Source organism: Pseudorca crassidens, chromosome 2, assembly GCF_039906515.1.
Source record: "Pseudorca crassidens isolate mPseCra1 chromosome 2, mPseCra1.hap1, whole genome shotgun sequence".
Taxonomy (NCBI): Eukaryota; Metazoa; Chordata; class Mammalia; order Artiodactyla; family Delphinidae; genus Pseudorca; species Pseudorca crassidens.
The window spans coordinates 76,602,477-76,613,980 of NC_090297.1; positions in this window are offsets into that span (position 1 = coordinate 76,602,477).

Genomic DNA, 11,504 nt, shown 5'->3' on the forward strand with positions numbered 1-11,504 from the left:
CCGATACAGCTGGAATGGAGTTAAATGAAAAAGAGGGAAGTGAGAGGGGAGATCAGGAGAAAGACTCTGGGAAGATGTTGAGTAGAAAGTGCCATCTGGCATGTTTAAATGAAATACCTTTATTGCTATGTAAAGAACAGAGTAAGAAAAAGATCAAGACAGAAAAAGGAGAAACAGTTAAGAGGCTACTGCACTAATCCAGGCAAGAAATGATGGTGGCTCAGACTAGAACGGTGGTAGTAGAAGCTATGGGAAATGGTGGGATTCTGGATATATTTTGAAGGTAGAATGAACAGGATTTACTGGATGGTTAGGATGTGGGTTATGAGAAAATAGGAGTCAAGGAAAGTTCAAGGAGTTTTGACTTGAACTGAGTTGCCAATTACTGAGATGGGAAAGATTGTGAGAGGAACAGTTTAGATGGTGGTGGTGGGGCTATTAGGAGTTTTTAACATGTCAACTGTTAGTTCCCTAGTAGTTATGACATGTGTCATGGATACATGAGTGTGGATTTCAGGGGACAGAGATAGGTTGGAAGTATAAGTGCTTAGATCCATGAGATTGGATCAGTTTCTCACTAGAGTAAGCACAGATAGAAAACAGACAGGGTCCAAGGACCAAGCCTGGGGACTCTGATGGAGAGATGAGGAGAAACATCAAGGGTAAACAAAGAAGAGTGACCAGAGAAGTAGGAATAAGACCAGACAAACAGAGAGTCTTGGAAGCCCAATGAAGAAACAGTGTTTCAAAGAGCAGACAGTGATTGTGTCCAATGCTAATGATTGGCTGAGTAAGATGAGGACTGAGAAATGATCACTGGCTTACCAAAGTAGAGGTCTTTAGGACCTTGATAAGAGCCATGTCTGCAGAGAGTTGTAGGTAAAATCTTGGATTGGAGTAGGTTCAAGAGAGAATAGGAGAGAAATTGGAGACAGAGGGTATAGACACTCTTTCAAAGAGTTTTGCTCTAAAAAGAAAGGGGAATAGCTAGAGGAGAATTGTAATAAAGAGTTTTTAAAGAAGATATGAGAAAATAACATGTCTTTTCAATGCTTCAGTGTTGAAGAGAGTGATCCAATAGAAAGAAACATTGGTAATACAGAAGAGAGAAGAGAAAATTGCTGGATTGATGTCTTTTAGTGAGTGAATGGGATAGGCTCTAGTGGCAAGTGAAGGTTTGGTCTTGACTAGGAGTATGGCTAGGAGGGAAGTTTGAGTAGATGGACACAGATGCAGGTAGGGAAGCTGATGTGGTGGTGGAAGCTGAGTGAAATTCTCTTGAGTGCTGTCATTCTCTCAGTAAACTAGGAAGGAGAGAGGATGATAAAAGTGTTTAGAGGTTTGAAGAGAGAGGAGTAGGTGTAAAACAGTTGTCTAGGGAGGAAGAATTATTGGACTACAAAAATGTAGTACAGTATAATCACTGGAGGATATTAAGAACACATTTGAGGTGAATATAGAACACGTTGGTTTCCTGGAGTCATATATGGTTGGTCGTTGGCAAAGCGATGTTCTCACAGTAATATATTCCTGGGAGTTCCAACTGAGAGGAGAGGAGATAAAACCTGGAAGTAAATAAATGTCCTAAGATGCAACTGACAGAACATAACCACTTCTTCTAGAACACCACCAATAGTTCCCTGGGATTTCTTTCCTTAACTTCCTTCTTCGTTCCTCTCCCTCATTATCCCCATCCTTATTTGTGCGGAGATGCAGCTAGATTGGTTATGTGTGGGTTTCAGGGAGCAGAGCCGCTTCCTGTAGCCGATGGATTTGTTTTACCTTTATATTGGTCAGCTTTTTCTATGTTATTTGCAGGTAACAAATAATTCCCATTTCTCAGTGGCTTACAACAATCAGGATTTATTTCTCTCTCTTGTTATGTGTTGGCTATAGGCCAGTTACAGCTCTGTACCACATATATTCATTCTGGAATTGAAGCTGAATGAGGAGTCCATATTTTAGGTCATTCTGTTCTCCAGGTTGAGGAAGAAGAGCAAGGTGGAACCACATGATGGCTCTCAAAGCTTCTGCATGTTTACTCACATTTCATTGGCCAAAGCAAGTCACATGGTCAAGCTTGATGTCAGTGGGAAAGGGGAAGTATACGCTTCTTTTAAGGAGGAACAAATAACTTGAAACAATCATATAATTAGCCACAACTTTTTCCACGTGTGGCAGAAGAACTCCTCCTCAAGCAACACAATGGGTCAAATTACTTCTTTCCAAACACAATTGGCATTTAGCTCCCAGGAGTAACATCAGGGAGGTTAGACACTTGGTATGAATTTCTGGCTGTAATTTCATGTCTGGCCCTGTGGTTTAGATTATTTAACTTTAGGATTTAGGAAATATCTTACCTTTAGGGAGACAGGTTATGTATTTCATCACATACATTATAGATATTATATTATAATATTAAAAGCAACTATGCCAAGTGTTACAAAATACATCTTATAAACTGAAAGAGAGAACCTCATCCAGACCTGGCTTTTGAGACCTTCTTAAGTTCCATGACCAATTTTATAATAATATAAATCTAATATAATAGAGGAAAGAGCTCTGCCTATAACTCAGTAAAATAAAAATCCAGATATGGTAGAGAATTCCATACGCCTTCCTTGTGTAGAAGGAGGAATTTTATAGTTTGATGGAGAACTAGGATATTTCTTTAAGATGCTGTATAACCAAGGCCTATGACTCAAGACTTCCCATGCCGAGTATGGTGCCCTGCAAGGAGCAGTGAGTTATTCTGATGGATTGCCTAGCCCTGGCCTCACAGTGGTGAGAAACTTGAGACCAACCATGAAGGTATCAAGGGTGACATGGACCCCTGGTACGTTGGTTTAAACAGTTTCATGTTTTCTCTGTTAGCACAGAAGGAACCAGGATCTGGTGTTCTTTGTTCTTTAGTTTAATGTTAGTGAGTCTTTTTCTCTTTGTTTATGAGTATATGACTCTGACAACTGACAAAGGACATTCCAAGTACTTAGCTAGAGCCCAAATAGTGAACTGCTGTGGAAATTTCTCCTTGAAGATTTGTCCAATGACCCTTCTCTGGAGAAAACACTCAGGTAATACATTCCCAGTGGTAGCTCACTTCCCATCAACTCACCACTGGTACCCTCATTAGGGTGTTTGTCTTTCTTTAGGTTTTAGGTTTTTTTCCTAGTCCATCTCAACCTCCCACCACAGTGACTATACTGTCCGTGAAGGGGACTGGATAGCTGTCCCCTGAGACTATCTTAAGTTTATTTTTAGTGCAAACAGTTTGGAAAAAATTACTTTCCCTTGCTGACTGCACCAGGACTGTCTTAACTCTGACTTAGAATTCTGGACTTCTAACATGAGATTGAGACTGAGCAAGTAACCCATACCTTCATCTTCAAGATGGAGCAATCACATTACAATGAGGATAAAAGACTTGCCAAGAGTTACCCAGACATCCAATTGTAAGAGTGTTTTACTTTGGTCTGTTGGTCTCAGATCCGTTAAGATGTTTAACTGTGTAAAATTGCAAGTTAGTCTGACTAAATTGGACAGCTTGCAGGTAAAATCCCCACTCCCTAAATCCCAATCGATCCCCTGAGCCATCCGTACTCCTTAAAAGTGCTATTATTACTATCAAGCTACATGCCCAAAATTATTTCCCTTGGGAACACACACCTAACCCAGACAAAAAGATTACTATTTTTTTTTTTTATTGCTCACTCACTCTTTGTCCCAGCTTTCCTCTTTGTTTCTTTTTTCTCACCTTATGTCTCGTTCAAAATGATATTGAAATGCTACGATCTCTGTGGTCCCCAATCTACTGTTAGGTTGATCCACATGAAACTGCCAATATTCAGTGATATTTGACCCACAAGTGTGGCAATTATATATGGTTCACTGTAACCCAGTTAGAATGAGATAGTAAATTGTGAACATTTTCATACAGAAAAATGCAGATTATTGATCAAGTTAATGGCAACTCATTGATAATATGTAATAGAGTTGAATGTGTATCCAAAGCTTTAATGCAATCCTTTGTAAAATGAAGGCTAAGTAGCATATGAAATGAGAGTTTTAATTCAGAAGAGAATTTCAACTTCTGATAGCAAAAAAAAAAAGTGTAACTGAGATGCACACGTGCATGTTAATGTGCCAGGATCCTCTGTGTGCAATGGCTGTGACCACGACTGGGCATATGCAACAAGAAAAAATGGCTTTTTATACATTTTCTCTCTCTCTCTCTCTCTCTCTTTCCCTCTTACCCTCTTTCTCTAGCCTTTCATGGTCAGACTTCTGAAAAAAGCAGTCTACACACACTTTTTCCATGTTCTGCCTCTTACTTGTGTAACACACTGTAATCTGGTTTCTGTCCCTCACACTCCACTAAAACTATTTTTGCCAAGGTCACTAATGACCTTTGATTGACAAATTCAATAGAAGCTTTTCTGTCTTTATCTGACTTAACTTCCCTGGTGCATGTGACAGGATGGGCCAAGATTTGCTTCTTAATATTTCATCCCTTTCCCTGACTTTCATGGTTGCTCTTTCTCTTCTTTGTGTCTCAGGACTCAGTGTAGGCACCGTAAGGTACTTATCTGTTTGTTGAATGAATGAAAAGACAAATTAATGTAACTGAAGCACTTCATTAATTATGAGCCATTGCCAATAATCAATGTAATCCCCACTTCCAGCAACTTCTCTACCCCACCCCCTCTACATACATTTTTAATCATGTATAACTGGCAGTGTGCCACATTCTTCATGTTTCCATCTCAGAGATCCTACTAGATAGTTGGGGGCAAGGCAGGCAAGACTGAGGGGACTGCTGGTTCCTTTTCATGTGGTTTCCTCTAATTCTGAGTATTATAAATATGCTGGGCCATCAGTCATGTTTTTTTAGTAACTCCTAATTCTTAGGAAAAAAAGATTCATGTTCTTTTTCTTTCCTCCCCGGGATGTATCATTTAGAGATCCAGTAAAGTGTATCCACAATAGCCACTTGTTGCTTGCATAGACGTATGACCTGACAAAATATAGGGAAAAAACCCAATACAGGACTCCAGGAGAACAAAAGAAATGCGCCACCAGAAAATGTGACACACACGCACACACTATGCATGTTTAATTTCTGTTGTTTTGGTTGGAAAATAGCTGCAGGTGTCCTGTAATTATAACCCCATTTTCACAAATATCAACTGTCATATTTAATCTGTTATATTCACCATATAGCCTACTGTTACAGCACATTTCTTTCATTACAAATTTAGTAGCAGAGTTTTGAACGCTCAAGCTAACATTCAGGCTAGTCAATTAATGCATTATTTACAAGTTAAATGTTATTAAAAACAGCTTCTTAATTTGCCAGTGATTTAGTAGACTCAAGGAGATATTCCAGTTTTTTTTTTTAATTGAAAATGGAAGAATATTTAGAACAGTTGGGGTCGGGAGGGATGTCAGGGATATTTTGGCCTCCCTCAACATTTTCTCTGAGTTTCTTTTCTGCTCTCTTCTTTCTTGTGTGTTGTTTTTGACACCTGTGCTAACCAGTTGTGGCAGGAGTGAGAAGAAAGACGTATGAAAAATAAAAACAGCATAAATACCATTGTGAGTGGTGTTTTTAAAAATCACCAGGCAGTTTGGAATGGCTCAGTACACATGTTCCCCATACAATTCGGTGTATTTTGATTTACTGTGCTGTTCCCACAGCACAGCAGGTTAAGAAGGTTAGAAGTCAAGGAAATTAAATGTTATTAGCATTCCACTGTTGTCAGGCTGCAAAAACAGAATATATGTCTTTTCAAATACACTTTGAAAAATTAAAGAGTTCCTAAGGTTCAAGGGCCTCAGAATCATCACCGCAATCTGGATTTTGTTCTTAGTTGTAGTTTTTTTCTTCTTTTTCATTTGACTTAGATCATGTTTTAAATCCACATTTCGTGTTCTATAATTCCATGACATGCTACTTATTTATGAAGATAATGTGGGGTGAGCTTTTTGATACCCAATGATTCCAGCTTCATGAAGCCAGTTTCCCAGTCTCCATGCCATTCTCTCCAGCTGTCTTCTTGAGCTTGTCATCCCCTTCTCCTCTCCACTTCTCCTCTCATACCTTTTAAAAAATTTAACCAAGATCCACCTTCTTAATGAAATCTTGTTAAAACGAAGTCTAGCTTACAACAATCTTTCCCATCTCTGCATCCTGATAGTTTTTTATGTCTGTGTCCCAGTCACTCACTCAAAGGTACGTTCCTCTTGATTTTCTCTACAATTGTTTCTCTACAGGACAAGCAAGAGTGTCACAGAGACCTGCCATTTATTGGTGGTGTGGTCTAGGGCAAATGATTTCTTTTATCTAAAGTCTCACTTTTCTCCTCTCTTAAATAGAGATAAAAACCCTTATTGTGAGAATTAGTAAGATCATGTATGTGAAGAACCTAACTAAATGGTAGAAGCCAATACGTGGCAGCTCTTGTTGCCGTAATGAAATAAGATAGTTTACGTAAATCGCCTAGCACAGTGCCTAGGTCATGTTTGGCGCTCAATAAAATTTAATTCCCTTTGGTACAATAAATAGGTCATAAGCATTTCATGTTTTCATCTTCACACAAAGTTTTCTCAATGGCAAGGACTAAGCGTTTTCCCAAACTCTTCAGTTTTGGTGGATTAATGTTCCATCGTCTGTGTTTTGGGAGGTGTTCTGTGTATCTCTCAGGAAATCCAGGCAGAATGAGTGCTCAATGTCTGTATCAGTGACCTCGAAATGGCTCTTCCTCATTCCTCACCTCACCCTCACTCCTCCCCCATGCCCCCTCCCCTGCCACCCTGCTCCCTCCACTCCTGGGATCACCCTCCAAATTGACTGCTAGCACCAAAGCCATTGATTCAGGCTCTACTTTTGGGGGAACCCAAACTAAGTAAGGAAAAAATTCAAATGAAATAACAGAGAAAGACAATAAACAGTGTGCAAAATAGCCAAAGAACCTCCAGAGTTGCCCAGGGCAGCTAAGAAGGGAGAATGTCAATAGAAAAAAGCCAAGAATGGAATTCATTCCTCCATTTATTTAAAACATATCTATGGAGCACCTAGTGTGTCCCACACACTCTTAGGCATTGGTGATAAAACAGACAAGGTCTTTCTGCCCCCGTGGCACTTTCACTGTAGTGAAGGAACGTGCAATAAACAAACAAATCAACACGCAAAATCATGTCAGGGAGTGATAAGAGCTTTGGAGGCAAAAAAAGGCAGGGTAAGAGTTAGACCGTGTACCGGAGAAGCTGTTTTTTTTTTTTTTTTTTTTTTGCGGCCCGCGGGTCTCTCACTGTCGTGGCCTCTCCCGTTGCGGAGCACAGGCTCCGGACACGTAGACTCAGCGGCCATGGCTCACGGGCCCAGCCGCTCCGTGGCACGTGGGATCTTCCCGGACCGGGGCACGAACCCGTGTCCCCTGCGTGGGCAGGCGGACTCTCAACCACTGCGCCACCAGGGAAGCCCGAAGCTGTTATTTTAGAGAGTGTGATCCATTTAAAATGAACCAAGGCCCTTCTGGGAAGGTGATATTGGAACAGAGACCTTGCTAAAGGGACAATGACCCACCTTTTGTCCACTGCATATTGTCTTCTGGAGTAGAAGCAGAAAAAGAAAACAAAAGCTTTCTAGCCTGGAGAATAAGGTAATAAGACAGGATCAAAATCCTTTCGGTAAGAAAAAATGGGGTGCAGAAATTTCTCAGGATGCAATTTTCCAAGCAGAGTGCTTGAAAGGGCCCGCAGCTCCTGCGTAAGCCCTTCCTTTAGGAATCCCTGCAGGGGCTCCTTCACCCTTTTATCTTCTCTTCTATTTCTCCTGTTCGGTGTGTCCTTCTCTTCAGTTTCTCAAATAGAAAGAATGCCTTTATTTATATAAAATTTGAGAGTATATACAGAGCATAATTTTCTCATTTAATTCCCCCGCAACTGTGTCCATTAAGTACTTTCATCCTTATGTTATAGATGAGGAAACTGGGACTTGGGGACTTTGCTTGGGACCACCCAGCAGTATTAGAGCTTAGACTCAAACTCAGTCTTTTGGTTCCAACCCAACATTCAATTCAGTGCTGAGTTGGTGGGCCTCTTAACCAATTTTTGTCCCTTTCCCTCACCCTCACTGACCCCTACCTATGGCAGCTGACTTGTACGGGCTCATGATCTTCTCCTTCTGAGGATCCCATCATTCTGACTTTCCATCAGTGGGTACAGGATCAGATCTCAGCAAATTCAGAAGTTTAGAATAGGGACTTCCCTGGTGACGCAGTGGTTAAGAATCCGCCTGCCAATGCAGGGGACATGGGTTCGATCCCTGGTCTGGGAAGATCCCACATACTGCAGAATAATTAAGCCCGTGCACCACTACTACTGAACCTGCACTCTAGAGCCTGCAAGCCACAACTACTGAGCCCACAAGCCGCAAATACTGAGACTGCATGCTGCAACTACTGAAGCCCATGTGCCTAGGGCCCGTGCTCCGCAGCAAGAGAAGCCACTGCAATGAGAAGCCCATGCACCGCAATGAAGAGTAGCCCCCGCTCGCTGCAACTAGGGAAAGCCTGTGCGCAGCAATGAAGACCCAACGTGACCAAATAAATAAATAAATAAATTGATTAAAAAAAAAAGAAGTTTAGAACAGGAACATCTGAGAGCTCTATCAAGAGATTCTGTCTTCAATATTCTAACTTAGCCCAAGTGCTATACTCTTTTTTTAATTTTTTAATTGAGGTATAATTGATTCACAATGTTGTGTTAGTTTCAAGTATACGGCAAAGTGAATCAGTTATACATACATATATATATATATATATATATATATTCTTTTTCAGATCCTTTCCCATTATAGGTTATTACAAGATATTGAGTATAGTTGCCTGTGCTGTACAGTAGGTCCTTGTCGTTTACCTATTTTTTATATAGTAGCGTGTATATATTAATCCAAAACTCCTAATTTATCTTCCCTCCATCCCCTTTGGCAACCATAAATTTGTTTTCTATGTCTGTGAATCAATTTCTGCTTTGTACATAAGTTCATTTGTATCATTTTTTAGATTCCACATATAAGTGATATCATATTTGTCTTTCTCTGTCTGACTTACTTCACTTAGTATGATAATATCTAGGTCCATCCATATTGCTGCAAATGGCGTTATTTCATTCTCTACTCTTGATTGTGTTTTCCCACTACCACATTAAGGATTTTTTTACAAGTAATTATTTTTAAGTATGTGCTGCTAGGATAGCTGATGCTTAATGCTCCTCTTTTTGAGAAAACACAAGACAAAATTTGACATAATTGCTCCTGGATCTATTCCTCTTTGACAAGTGGACCTCTTTTTTTTTTTTTTTCTTCTAGGACATCCCACTTGATTCTGAATCTGAAAGACTCAATCCCTCAGTGGTGAATTCTCTCACATGTTGAGGGAACTCAGAGGCAATTTCCTCTGTGGGTGAACTCTGCTGCACAGTTTATGGTGTCAGGCTGAGTGGGACTTCCTTTGAGTTGCTGTTGGAAAGTACAGAGTTTTTTTAAAGTTTAAAACCCAATGTTCGGTGTCAGTGTCTCAGAGAATATATGGGAAGCTACTGTGCTTTTAAGGAGATTGTTCTTAAAATTTTGGAAATTCAAGATGATGAATGGTCACTTAAGGCCATTTCTTCTGGCATACAGATTGACAATGCTAGACATTTTTTAAAGGTTCTTTTTGGTATACAAACACTCCAACTAGTATTTTTTAATCCTTACGATAATTCTGCGTGAGGTAAGTATTTTTCCAATTCCCATTTTATGCTACAGTAGCACTTCGTATTTCTCCTTCAAAACATTTTGCTCACTTGTAATTAACAACTTAGTTTCTGTAATTATTTGTTTAATATGCTGGAGTTTCAAAGGCACATTCTGGAACCAGACAGACCTCATTATGATTTTTGGTTTTGAAAGCTGTATGACCCATGACCCTGGGAAGGTGTCTTAAGGCCTCCCTGCCTCAGTTTCCTCATCTGTAAAATGTGAACAATAAAGGTATTGGCCTCATACGGTTGTTCTGAGTTTTAAAAGTGATAATATAGACAGGGCTTAGGATAGTACTTGGCATGCTATAAGCATTCCGTGACTGTTAGCAGTTGTTATCACTATTGTTGTTACTATATATTACTACTGTAATAAATAGGTGACCATCTGTCAGGTTTTGCAGGAGACAGTCCTCATTTGAAAGTTGCCCAGCCATGATTATTAACATGTTCCCCTTTGCTTTCAAAAGTCTCCAGTTTGGAAAAACTATACGAATGGAGGACTGATTAGTGATTGCCTGGGTGAGGAAAGTAAGACTGGGAAAATCTGAATAAGATTAGTGGATTGCATCAATGTCTATAACTTATTTGTGATATTGTACTATTGTTTTGCAAGATATTACTATTGGGTAAAATCAGGTAGGAGGTACATAGGATCTTTTCATATTACTACTTACAACTCCATGTGAATCTACAAAGATTTCACGTAAAAAGTTATATTAAAAGAAGAAGAAGGGGCTTCCCTGGTGGCGCAGTGGTTGAGAGTCCGCTTGCCGATGCAGGGGACGCAGTTGCGTGCCCCGGTCTGGGAAGATCCCACATGCTGCGGAGTGGCTGGGCCTGTGAGCCATGGCCACTGAGCCTGCGTGTCCGCAGCCTATGCTCTGCAACGGGAGAGGCCACAACAGTGAGAGGCCCACATAATGCAAAAAAAAAAAAAAAAAAAGAAGAAGAAGAAAAAAGTTTGAATTTGAAAGATAAAAAATAGTATGGTCATTCATGAAACAACACCCTTGGTCCCACCAGGACATGACCACCTTCTCTAAAAAGAACTGCCATTGGTTCCCTCTATTTTCTTTACCTGATTTAATTTTTCTTCATAGTATTTATCTCCTCTTGACACATATTTAATTGTTTCACCTTTCAACAGCTATTTATTGAGTGCCTACTAGGTGCCAGCCTTGTATCAATGAATAAGTTCTTTGTGAAACTTACATTCTACTGGTGGAAATAAATAATAAACTAAAAATATAATAGATGAATTATTTAGTGTCAGAAAGAGATGTGTGATGGAGAAAAGACAGAGCAGACATATTAGTCAGAGTTCTTCAGAGAAAGAGAGCCAACAAGATGTATATAAGTACTTGTTATAAGAAATTGGCTCACATGGTTATGGAGATCTGCAGCTGGCAAGAGGGAGACCCAGGATGGTGTAGTTCCAGTCCAAGTCTGAAGGTCTGAGAACCAGGAGAGCTGATGGCATAAGTTACACTCTGAAAGCTGACAGACTCGTGAGCCAAGAAGAACCAATGTTTCAGTTCAAGTCTGAAGGCAGGCAAAACTAATGTCCCAGTTTGAAGGTGGTCAGGCAGAAGAGGTCCCTCTTACTCTAGGGAAGGTCAGCTTTTTGTTCCATTCAGGCCTTCAACTGATTGGATGAGGCCCACCTACATTAGGGAGGGCAATCTGCTTTACTCTGT